Below are 13,939 nucleotides of genomic sequence, written 5' to 3' on the forward strand. Positions count from 1 at the left end.
GAAATCGATCGAAGAAAACTCAAAATCAGCCCTAAAATCCATGCATTACGCTGAAAAATGAGGTGTTTCGGACAAAATGCTCACCTCCGTTCCCGAGCAGAGACAGATCGAACGGGGCGAAGGGCTCGGTGGATTTGGAGACACAAAGAAGATGAGCACGTGCGAAAGTTAATTTCAAATTAAATATATAATACGACGCTAAAATCTTATAAATATAATTAATTTGGGGATTCGGAATCCAGAACAGGAAACACGCTTCAAGAATCACTCTGCGCGCCCATTGCCTACATATATATATCGCACGCCTCTCCCACTCTCACTCCGTCTTCTCGCCCTCGCCTCTCCTCTGCTCCATTCTCCTCCTCGTTGATTTCCTCTCCTCTCCTAGTCAAGAAACCGTCTTTGGTCGTCCATCCATGGAGCCCATCGACCTCGTACCGAGCGGCTACAGGTTCCTTCCCACGGCGGAGGAACTCTTGGTTGACTACCTCGCCAACTGGGTCGCCGGCGCACCCCTCCCTGGCCGCGCTGTCGCCTTCGCGGACGTCTACGGCACCGAGCCGTGGAATCTTCTAGGCAGCGATCGCCAGGAGGGCTATTTCTTTGCGGAGCGCAAGCCCAAGAACAGCGGCGGCTCGCGCGTCGATCGAAAGGCCGGCAGCGGTTCTTGGACTCTGTACAAAAAGCAAGAAACCGTTAAGTCCATGGTCGGCGGGCGCGAGATGGTGGTCGGGCGAAAGAGCTGCCTTTCTTTCAACGATGGTCGGCGGAAGAACTCCGGGTGGACGATGTACGAGTTCGAGATGTGTTCGTCCGGCGGCTTCGAGACACGAGTTCTCTGTCACGTCAAGAGAAGCTCGCATTGTGCCTACTCCGACGGCACCACCATCAAAACGGTGGAGACCACCTTAACGGAGGCCGCGACAGACACGGTCACCGGCGACAGCATCGTTGGGCGGAAGAGAAATAGAGACGAATCTTCTACTCTCTCGGCAAAAGCATCGACTCTCTCAAAGAAGCCATTCTGGGAGTTGGTTGCACATCCCAGCAGAGCATTGCAGTCCGACGTCTCACCACCTCCAACCGCGGTGGTGCAATCCGACGTCTCACCACCTCCAACCGCGGTGGTGCAACATCCCTCATTGGCTCCTGCTGTGACACCCCCACCCCCGGAGAGTCATCTTTCCTCTGTCGACTCCGTTGCACCGAACGAAGCCGGAGTCGCAGCCGCCTCTCCATCATCAATGGACGTTGGTGGAGGTGAGCTCCCGATAACTACGGAAGAACTGGAAGCATTCTTGGCTTCATCTTCGTCGTCGGTCGATCTTGGCGGTGTGCAGAACTGCACCGACGATGCGTTCTTCGCCGGAGAGCTTGAAGCCTTGCCGATGTCGGATGACACCGACACAGCCACGACTACCATCCCGAAGGCCTCACCGCCAGCCCTTGTCGATCTTCTCTCGATGTCCGATGACACTCGGATTGATTCGACCACGGTCGCAGATGTTTCCTCCTCATCGTCGTTGATAGACTTGGTTGCGTGTGAGCAGATGTACAGCACCGACGATGACTTCTTCGCGAGCCTGGAACATGTCCATGCCTTGTTGATGTCCGATGACACGATTCCAGCCTCGCTGATGTTTGGCACCAACACTGATTCAACCACGGTCGCAGCGGCTTCGTCGTCGTCATCGATCGACATTGTTGGGTGTGAGCAGACGGAGATCATAGATGATAATTACGACTTCCCTATTGATTCGACTATGACCTGGTGGTTGGATTTGTAGCTTGCTTGTATGAAAACTTATACGGAAAATGATGTTTGTTCATGTATATCATAACATTGGAAGGGAAAGAAAATTTTATGTTCTTGTAAATATTGGCCATAACAAAGTTCAATTTTCATCTCATGTTTTGTTTGTTGTTTCCTTAATATGATGGCATATATAAGAAATGGTATCAATGTTGTTTCGTCAAGTTCAAAGAGAAAGAGTGATCATATGATATCAACAGGTTCTCTCAACCTCAGACTTTGCTGGTTTGGACGACTGGTATCGAAGGCAAGGCAGCAAATTTGATCAATCATCTTTTGGAAACATGTTCCAACTTTTTTGTTTCCGAGTGAAGTCCACAACAACAACAGAAACAAATAACAAAGCTGCTGCAAGTCAATCCATCGTTAAAAACCTTTAATCACTGAATCGATACTATCGAAAACCAAACCTTTAATCACTGAATCGATAAAAAAATTCCATGGTTTGAAGCAATTGACAATGCCCAAAAAAATTCTAACTGATATGCAAAAGATTAAACACACATATCATAGTAGGAAATGCATTCTCTCCAGAAATCTGCATCAGATGAATATCATAGTATCAACAACTAGTCCTGATAAGCCACCGTTAAGAAATACAAGACAATTGAGATAGAAGAACATACCATTCATCTTACGACTCGAAAAAATTGTCAAATTACATCTAAATTACATATTCAGAATTTTGAATAAATTTAAACAACCAATCTGAGTCTACTATTCCAGCTTTGGAAGTTACATACGAATTCAAATAATTAATATTAAGTCTACAAAACAGTAAAAATTTGTGGGAGTATCCACGTCGGTTTTCAAAACAAATGATAAGAACAAATAACACTCCTGAGAAGATTGGAACAAACTAAGATATGGGCTCAAGGACTCCCAATCTTCCTTCATGTTAATCTATGACTAGTTCAAGCGCATAAATCAGAAGAACTTTGTCTTGTTACATGCCGGAAGCTTATGAAGAAGAAATGTAATCCTAATTCCTTTTGCAAAGGTTGTAGCATTCAAATTCTTTTGGAATGTAACTCCTCTTCCTCCTTTGAGGCATGAATTATAACATGATCTGGCAAAGGAGTCATAGTGCCCTGCTTTCTTTTAGGATCCTAGTCCTGCATGATCTTTACTTCGATATCGAGGACGCCCTGACATTTTTAAAAGCAAAAGGTCAGTTAAAATGGATTATTAAACACTTGAATATATATATATATATATTTCTCCAGGTATATCTGTGTTTTTAATACTATTTAGAAAGTCAATAAATTTATCCATCTAAATTTCAGCACAAACAAGGTTAGTACAATAAAAAATTCGAAGCATTTAGGTACAACCGACCAGACAAGCATTTCTAGTTGAAGTTGTCAATAGGCAAGTATCTATATGAGCATTGCGAGGAAACCAAGCTCTATTAAAGTAATCATGTCGCACTAGAGATGTAGAAAGAATTCAGGAACAGAAGTATCAAATAGGAAGAACAAAAAGTCATCTCCTTCATCATGTGGCACTAGTGATGTAGAAATAAAGCAAAATAGAAGAAAAAGAAAGATATTTTGAGTTTTTCCCTCTCCTCAAGCATTTAAACTTAGCCAAGCCAAATTATTCTTATTGCAGAGTTTAAGCTCATCAGCATCCAGAGAGGTGATCAAGAAGGCAAGATACTTGAAAAAGAGAGTTTGGATTCAAACAAATAAAAAAGGTAAGAACACAGTTTGACTAAATTTGTTCTTGATGCTTTCAACATGTGTATGAGACAAATTCCTACTGCAGTCAACCATGCAGCAGCAACAAAATCATAATGCTTGAAGTTGCAGCAAAAATACACAGGCATTGGCAAAGGTTATAAATGAAGACAACCAAGAATCCAATTGCAATGACTTCATGACTTCATCAAAATTTTGACTGTAACAATCATTTTGCTACCGTCATCAGAATAGTTTCATTGAAAAATTTTCTACCATATACTACTTATCCCAGTTACCAAGATACTTAAAAAAGGAGTTTGGATTCAAACAAAAAGAAGGTAAGAACACAGTTTGACTAAAATTGTTCTTGATGATTTAACCATATGTATGAGACAAATTTCCTACTGCAGTCAACCATGCAGCAGCAACAAAATCATAATGCTTGAAGTTGCAGCAAAAATACACAGGCATTGGCAAAGGTTATAAATGAAGACAACCAAGAATCCAATTGCAATGACTTCATGACTTCATCAAAATTTTGACTGTAACAATCATTTTGCTGCCGTCATCAGAATAGTTTCATTGAAAAATTTTCTACCATATACTACTTATCCCAGTTACCAAGATACTTAAAAAAGGAGTTTGGATTCAAACAAAAAGAAGGTAAGAACATAGTTTGACTAAAATTGTTCTTGATGATTTAACCATGTGTATGAGACAAATTCCTACTGCAGTCAACCATGCAGCAGCAACAAAATCATAATGCTTGAAGTTGCAGCAAAAATACACAGGCATTGGCAAAGGTTATAAATGAAGACAACCAAGAATCCAATTGCAATGACTTCATGACTTCATCAAAATTTTGACTGTAACAATCATTTTGCTGCCGTCATCAGAATAGTTTCATTGAAAAATTTTCTACCATATACTACTTATCCCAGTTACCAAGATATTTAAAAAAGGAGTTTGGATTCAAACAAAAAGAAGGTAAGAACACAGTTTGACTAAAATTGTTCTTGATGATTTAACCATGTGTATGAGACAAATTCCGGCTGCAGTCAGCCATGCAGCAGCCACAAAACCAAAATACTTGAAGTTGCAGCAAAAAAAGAGAGGCATTGGCAGAGGATATAAATGAAGACAAAACCAAGAATCCAATTCAAATGACTTATGACCTCATCAAATTTTTGGCGTGACAATCATTTTGCTGCTGTCATCAGAATAGTTTCATTGAAAAATTTTTTACTATCTACTACTTATCCCAGTTACCATCAGAAATTATCTTTGTTTGCGGTTCTTCCCAGATCAGTTATGCATGTCATTTCAAGCTTGAGTTGAATAGAAATCATGCCATGATCTAAGAACTAGCATTTACTGGAATCTCTATGCATGTTACACACAAAATAATCCACCTCATTCAGAGAGTATGCCACGAATTCAAACTTGAGTTCAATAGAGAGTTGATGAAATTACAAATTTGAGAACCCAAAATTCATTGCGTTCCTGTAGTTGATATGGAAGAAAAGGAAGGCAAAAGGCTTGAGTTGCAAATAAGAAAACAGAATTGTAAGCTACATTATTTGGAGGTAGCAAACGAGAATCTAATGGAAAAAGCAAAAAGAAAATCTTATTTGTTGGAATCAGACTGACCATTTTCTTCTAAAAAAGAATGTCTTGCCTAATTAACTCCATAAAGCAAAGTTCCTTTTGAGCAATCGAGTCTATTAGAGAAAACAATCACAGTTTTGAGGCCAACGTGATCAAAACCAATACTATGCTTGACACAGATTTTTAAGAGACCATAAGCAAATAAATGTCGGATGGCATACTGAAAGATAAAACACTCGATCAATGTCTGCATTACAACTATCCATGCCTTTCACAAAACACATTCTATACAAATTTGGATGTAGAAAGAAGCCCAAAAGTCATAGCAAAAGATCGGATAAAATATACAGGATTTTTCTACCAGGACTGTTACACTAAATAATCAGACTATAGGAAGACAACTATAAAAAGCCTCCTTTTCATTTCAAGGTTATATACACTCATCACTATTAAATTTCCAATAAAATTTTATCACAGATCGCCTAGGTTTTACGGGGAAGAAACTGAACAAAGATAAAAGATCTCTAGCATGTAGTATTGAAGAGAAAAATGAACAGAACCTAACAGACAATTTACAGTCTTACTGGCAATCAATGAAGCTTCATTAAATATATGGGCTACAGGTAATGCTCATTCAACATGCCCACACTTAGCTTTGCTGACCTAAAAACTTGACATCCGCATTGCATCTTAACTCGAATGAAACACTAATGAAATGATAAGATACTGCATTAGATTTCAGATAGTGTCAATTGTTAGACACAAAGGAGATGAAATCCATAACTAACACATCCACTAGAAGATTCAAGTTCAAGATAGAAGGTAACAACTTACATGGTACTACATTGAGCAAGGTGTGACAAAGTAGCATAAGCAACAGTAGCAGCTGTCTCGAGCAGCTGTTTAACCTTGGTGAGGTAGTCACTCATAGCCTCCTCCTTTGGCTTCCTCCCCTGTCAATTTTACTAATATTAAATAAGAAATAAATTTTATCCAACAAATTATATTTATTTATTAATATTTATATATATAAGATTTGTCAAGTGGATTTTGTAAACCTTCAACAGCCTTCCAAGCTTCCCATTTGGCTCGATCCCTCATATTGAATATACTGTTGGGAAATCATGGGGGGCGACATCATATGCGCAGCGGAAGAACAAGAAAACAAAAATCCCCGATTCCCAAAAAGATGTTCGTCGTCGTGCGAAGATTGGTGCGCAAAATCCGCAAAACACAAAACTACGTATAGAGATTGTGTTACCTAGGGAGATCGTATATCCCTGTTTCCTTGCAGATCCTCAGGAGAGGGTGAAGGAGGTCAAGCGTCCTCCTCTCTAGCGGTGATCCACACAGCAGGGTTGCGACGACGCTCCTCAAAACTCCAGGCCTACTCTGAGGTGGAGAGGGAGAGGAGAATAGGAAGGGCAAGCAAAGACTCTAACCTATGAGGCTGTGAATCCCTCCTATTTATAGAGATCCCGTGTCAAAACCCTAATGGGTCCTTTCCCTAGTGGGTATTGGATCTGCATCCAATAAGACAAGGGCTCCGTCGGATATCTCATATCCGAACCTCTACTCATCGCAATGCCTACCATATGTGTGTGACCCTCTAGGCCCAATATCGAGCTGGCCGTGAGTCATACCTGTCAGAACTCCTTCTAACTAAGTGAATTATTATCTCTGTAATAATTCACTCGACTCATCGACTACGGAAGTACTAGGCCACTACGCCGTAGTCCCCAGACGATACAGGGGAATCCAATCCATTGGACATGTCTGTCCTCAGTTACCATGTACCTATAGTCCCTCATCCATCTAATATCCCAGAAACCGTATATCGAGCATGGTGCTGTCAGACCCATACGGTTTCTACTTGAGTCTCGCTCTAATCGGATTCTCCCGGAGAACTCTTTCTCTCTCAACCCGAATGACCCTGGCCAGGGATTTGTCTGAGCAAGAACACATGGGATATTCCTCTCATGATACCGAGAGTGGATGATCCTCTATCGACACTCAATAGCCCTCGTAAGGTCGACTACCACTCCCAATGACCAGCTGTACTAGATCTGGGAACAGCCAAACCTATAAGTCTGGTATCAAAGAGTGGAGCACTCATACAGGACATCCTTGGTGTCTCAAGTCTAAGAACCAGATACACCACTAGGACTACGGAATCGTTGTCTGACAATAAGGCATCATCAACCATCCAGCATTCCGTAAGCGGATCAATCAGTGAACTCATTCTCCAATGAGCACCTGTACTGTATCCCTAGTGTCCCTACACGAGCAGCTATGAGACCAGCTGCATCCATCATATGGACGGGTATACAGCACACCAGTCTATCCGGTTATCACGATGTCCCTCTCGAGTAACCTATAACCGGGATTATTTAGGATATGTGTTTAAAGGTGAATCGATCTCATTATCGTGATCTCATCACGATCCGATTCCCATTGCACAAATCCAAGGACATCACAATACATATGCATTTATGCAATAGTTATAAAGTGATATACGCCAAAAAATATAATAAGCAAAAAGATTCTGTATCAAGTCACACGTGCCATCACTCACGTGATTGGCTTGCTGGGCACTTATGACTAGCAATCTCCCACTTGACCTAAAGCCAATCACCTATGTGTCTGATCCCCATCAGACCCCTGTGACGCTCAAAGACAATCTGAGACAATGGCTTTGTTAGTGGATCTGCAATGTTATCTTCGGATGGAACTTTTTCCACTGCTACATCTCCTCGGGTCACGATCTCTCTGATAAGGTGGAACCTCCTCAGAACATGCTTAGATTTCTGATGAGACCTAGGTTCCTTCGCTTGAGCAATTGCCCCGTTGTTGTCGCAATATAGGGAAATCGGCTCCTCACTATCCGGCACAACTCCCAAATCTGTGATGAACTTCTTCAACCAGACTCCCTCCTTTGCTGCATCTGATGCAGCAATGTACTCCGCCTCTGTGGTCGAGTCAGCAGTGGTATCTTGCTTGGAACTCTTCCAGCACACTGCTCCTCCATTCAAGGTGTACACATACCCTGAATTCGACTTGCTATCATCGACATCAGACTGAAAACTTGAGTCAGTGTAGCCTTCAACCTTAAGGCTATTACCTCCATATACTAGTAAAAGATCCTTAGTCCTTCTCAAGTACTTAAGGATACACTTTACTGCTTTCCAGTGCTCCAAGCCTGGATTCGCCTGATACCTGCTCGTGACACTCAGAGCATGCGCTATATCAGGCCTAGTACATAGCATGGCATACATGATAGACCCTATTGCTGAGGCATAAGGTATCATATCCATGTTCGCCCTTTCTTCTGGAGTCTTTGGGGACATACTCGTAGAAAGCGATATCCCATGTCTCATCGGTATGAGACCTCTTTTGGAATTTTCCATGCCAAACCTTTTGACAATAGTTTCTATGTACCTGGACTGGGACAAGCCAAGCATCCTTTTGGATCTATCTCTATAGATTCTAATCCCCAAGATATAAGATGCTTCTCCTAAGTCCTTCATGGAGAAGTGTCTAGATAACCAAGTCTTTACTGTGGATAGCATTCCTACGTCATTCCCAATGATGAGGATGTCATCCATATATAACACCAAAAAGGTGATAGCGCTCCCACTTACCTTTCTGTATACACAAGGCTCATCTTCGTTCTTAACGAAGTCATAAGATCTGATTGCCTCATCAAATCTTATGTTCCAACTTCGGGAAGCTTGCTTTAGTCCATAAATGGATCTAAGCAACCTACACACCTTATCTGGGCAGTTCTTGGACACGAATCCCTCAGGTTGCATCATATACACCTCCTCCTCCAGGTTCCCATTGAGGAATGCGGTTTTCACATCCATCTGCCAGATCTCATAATCATAGTGTGCTGCAATAGCCAATAGAATTCTGATGGATTTTAGCATTGCTACGGGTGAGAAAGTTTCGTCGTAGTCAACACCTTGCCTTTGACGATACCCCTTAGCCACTAGCCTTGCTTTATAGGTCTCTACCTTTCCATCTACTCCGATCTTTTTCTTAAAGATCCACTTGCAACCGATGGGTACAATACCTTCGGGTGCATCAACTAGGTTCCAAACCTTATTGGAGTACATAGAATCCATCTCAGAATTCATGGCTTCTTTCCACTTCCCGGAGTCTATACTCATAATAGCCTCCTCGTAGGTCTGAGGATCAATATCCTCTACATCCTCTGCTCTAATATGTCCCACATATCTCTCAGGAGGATGGGATACTCTATCAGACCTGCGTAAAGTTGAAACTTGTGTATTAGATACCTGAACAGACTCGGGCTATAGAGTGGTGCTTGAGCTTGGTTCTCCAACCTCGCTCAATTCTATCATTCTCCCACTGTCTCCGTCAAGAATGTGTTCCTTCTCAAGGAACACTGCTCTCTTAGCTACAAAGACCTTTTGGTTCTCGAGATGATAGAAGTAATACCCACAAGTTTCCTTGGGGTATCCCACAAATTTACATCGCCCTGTCCTTGATTCTAACTTATCGGGGTTGTGTCTTTTAACATGGGCAGAGCAGCCCCAAATCTTAACTACTTTAAGATCAGGCTTCTTCCCTTTCCATATCTCATATGGTGTAGACACCACCGACTTAGTTGGAACTCTGTTCAGAAGGTAAGCTGCGGTTTCTAGGGCATATCCCCAGAATGAGATGGGTAGGTCAGCGAAACTCATCATGGACCGTACCATATCTAATAATGTACGATTTCTCCTTTCAGAGACACCATTGAGCTGAGGTGTATAAGGAGGTGTCCATTGGGATAATATCCCATGGTCCTTGAGGAAGTGAGTAAACTTTGTACTTAAGTACTCACCTCCTCGATCTGATCGAAGAGTTTTGATACTCTTTCCAGTCTGGTTCTCCACCTCATTCTTATACTCTCTGAATTTCTCAAAGGCCTCGGACTTGTACTTCATTAAGTACACATATCCATACCTTGAGAAATCATCAGTAAATGTAATGAAGTAGGAGTAACCTCCAATGGCATGAGTTGACATGGGTCCACATACATCACTATGTATGAGTTCCAACAACTCAGTGGCTCTCTCTCCAGTTCCACTAAATGGAGAGTTGGTCAGTTTTCCACGAATGCAAGGCTCACAAGTTGCATATGACACATAGTCGAATGGATCTAGATATCCATCATTTAGCAACTTTTGAATCCTTCTTTCATAGATGTGACCTAGCCTACAATGCCACAGGTATGCACTGTTCAACTCATCTCGTTTCCTTTTGGACATATTTATATTCATGATATGTGGAGTGGTGTCTAACATAAATAAACCATTATGCAATGTTCCTTTCGTGATGATCTTATCATCTAATAATATCGAACAACCATTGTTCTCAAAAACAAATTTATATCCACTAACTGTTAAACATGAAATGGAGATAATGTTTTTGATAATAGAAGGAACAAAATAACATGCATCTAATGCAATAAAAGCTCCACTAGGCAGATGTAGGGCGACCTCGCCAACAGCTAAAACAGCAACTTTTGCTCCATTACCCATCTTGAGGTCCATCTCGCCTCTCTCTAGTCTCTTAGGCCTTGCCAGAACCTGCAACGAATTACATATATGATAAGCACTACCGGTATCTAATACCCATGTGTTATCATAAGAGTCTGACAAATGGAGACCGATCATGAATGTACCTGAAGCTTCATCAAGCTTTTGTTTCGCCCTTTCTGCAAGGTACTCTTTGTAGTTTCTCTTCCAGTGCCCATCTTTACCACAGTGGAAGCACTGGCCTTTGTCCTTTGTTGGGTCTTTCTTAGCAACCTTTGCTTTACCTTGTTTGCCCTTGCCCTTTCCCTTCTTAAGGGACCTTTCTGCTTTCCTTTTCTTTCTGGTCTCACCAGTGTAGAGAACTGGCTTCTCTTTCTTAATAGTACTCTCTGCCTCCCTCAACATATTGAGGAGCTCTGGGAGAGTCACCTCAAGCTTGTTCATATTAAAGTTCATTATGAACTGTGAAAAGGAATCTGGTAGGGACTGAAGCACAATGTCCACACACAAGTTATCCTCTAGGACCATTCCTAGACCTGTGAGTTTCTCTATCCACTCAATCATCTTTAGGACATGGTTTTGAACCGATGTCCCCTCAGTCATCCTAGCGCGGAAAAGGCTCTTGGATATCTCATATCGTTGAGTCCTTCCCTGTTCCTCAAACAATTTACGGACATGTAGGAGAATGGATCTGGCATCCATCTTTTCATGTTGTCTCTGTAACTCTGGAGTCATAGAGCCCAACATATAGCACTGAGCAAGAGTGGAGTCATCAATGTACTTCACGTAGCGAGCGATCTCATCCTCGCTTGCCCCTTCTTCGGGCGTAGGCATCACTGTATCAAGGACGTACACGATTTTCTCCGCTGTGAGAACAATTCTCAAGTTACGGAGCCAATCCGTATAATTTGGACCAGTGAGGCGGTTGACATCAAGTATGCCACGTAAGGGATTTGAAAGCGACATTTTCTGAAAATAAAGATGTAGCAAAAATGAATAACATGCAGATTTTGCAAGAAATAAACTATCAAGATATGGACTTCTATCTTAATATGCTCCCACTATTTTACTAACGAGTCACGCGACACCCTCAGCACGTGAAACGGAAGTCTCCGGCAGACTTCTAGTGGGGATCAGGATCCAATCAGCGTCTTAGTGTAACCTCGAGGGACTCGACCAATCAGAAACTAGGAAGCAGATAAAGAAACAATCTTAATACTTATAGACTACTTATAACAAATGTCATCTGCGGAGTAAAACTGAAAAAAAAAATGAATGACCGAACAGCCTCAATGACATAAATAAGAAGAAATGATAATTAATAACAATAACACAAAACATAAGCCCATCTTTTCAATTCAACTATTTGGAAGAAATGGTGAGCAGAAGACCAAGACTTCTTTTTTTTTTTTTTTCATTTCCTCTTCTGAGAAATGTTTTTTCTTTCCCGTCCAAAAATAAGTGTGCAATAGAGTATCATTTAGGAAAAGTTATTTCTTCTCATGTGTGCACACATGCACACATAACATGAACATCAACTGAGGAAAATTGATGGCAGATTCTAGCAATTATATTTATTACTTTAGGGCCACTAATTTCAGTCGTTATGGTTTTTCTTCCTCATTGTAGTAATTATTCACAAATATGTGAAGAGTTTAAGCCTCGCCGTATCTGATAAAATTAAGATACCGATAAATATAACAAAAATGAAATTATGTCTCTATTTTTCATTGGATACCAAAGTTTAAAATTGAATGATGATGGATGCTCTTGCAAAGATGCTCCAACTATAATTATGATCCCAATGAAATATAAATTGATGAAAAGAATCTAAATTCGAGTTTCTCTTATGCATACAGATATGCAACTTCGAATCGGACCAATAAATGTTATTAGAGTTCTTGTAGAGTACATCAGAAATTGTATTACTTACAAGAACCAAAACTAGATTAGGAGCGCATGAGATCTACCAACAGGTACACAAGTAGAAGAACTGATAATAGACATTGAAACATTATCAAATAGATTTTTGAAGCAGCTTCAAAATAAGCTCTCCATGTTAAAGGTAATGAATGTATATCTTTGAGGGTGAGGCAAAGAGTTATACAGATCCATACAAGTTTGTTTACCAAGCATCTAGAGTGTTGGAAGATTGTCTCTGAAGCTCACTAGATTTTTAACCATGTCTTTGATCCATCATATGTATAGATTTTCAAAACATGCATCTCTAGTGTATTGCACGATTTTAAACAGACGCAAGCTTCCTCTGGTCTTTGTGAAATCAATCTCGTTCACAGGCTTCTTCAAGCTTTTGCAAGGAAAGATATATAATTTATCATCTAAAAAGATCAACTCTACTTATAAGAAATTGTCAAAGCAACCCCGATCTAATTATAAAATACAAATCATTTCCATTCACAAATACAAATCAAAGACTACTAATCACCCAAAATTAAAAACAAAAGTCCCTGATGCTTCAAATTTCACATAGCTACAATTTTAGCTACACTTTCCAAATTGTGATAGAATTTAAGAGTGAGATCTATAGTTATGGTCAACAAAATACTCAATATCAGACGTCTCTTGGCCCATCAAAAGTCAAACGGATCATTTCTGACGCACTTCTGCATCATGTAATATGATCAATGCATCTTACCTATCCTTCCATCGCCATGTTCTTGCCTTCATTATGAGGCTTAGGCCATGGAAGAGTTCAAAAGGACTCAACCAACAATATCGACAAAGAAAATAAAGGGGGTGACATAAAGATTCTTTCTAGTCTCAAGAAGCTAATCACTGTACAAATCGATCAGACACTAACTACTAAATCAACCCTTCACCAAATGATCAAGGAAGCCTCTGATCTTAACTGAGAAAGGGGCCTCATGCATTCATGCTCTCCAGATCCATGAAACTACATGAATGTCAGCATATCGCTCCATACAACAGCTTGAAAGGTTCAAATCGAAGAATAACCAGCCAAAGAACTGCAGATGTTCTAGGCAAAATAAGATCATTATGACTAACATACACGCACAGTCAGAGCTCTAAGATTAGGTCACCACATCCCCAAAAAAAGGGGAAAAATTAGCAAAATAGAACACAACAACAGGAAAAGAGGATCATAAATCAAGTGGCGATGTTGTTCTCATCACCTGCAGACACATCGCGCTCTCTATTCCTCCTCCTACGCGTCTTTGGATTTCCGGTTGCGTCGCCGGGTCGCGAAGGACCGAGAGATTATTATGTACGCGCACGTCATTATAGGCCTCGGATTCAAAACA

This window comes from Musa acuminata, chromosome BXJ2-7, assembly GCF_036884655.1.
Source record: "Musa acuminata AAA Group cultivar baxijiao chromosome BXJ2-7, Cavendish_Baxijiao_AAA, whole genome shotgun sequence".
NCBI classification, from domain to species: Eukaryota; Viridiplantae; Streptophyta; class Magnoliopsida; order Zingiberales; family Musaceae; genus Musa; species Musa acuminata.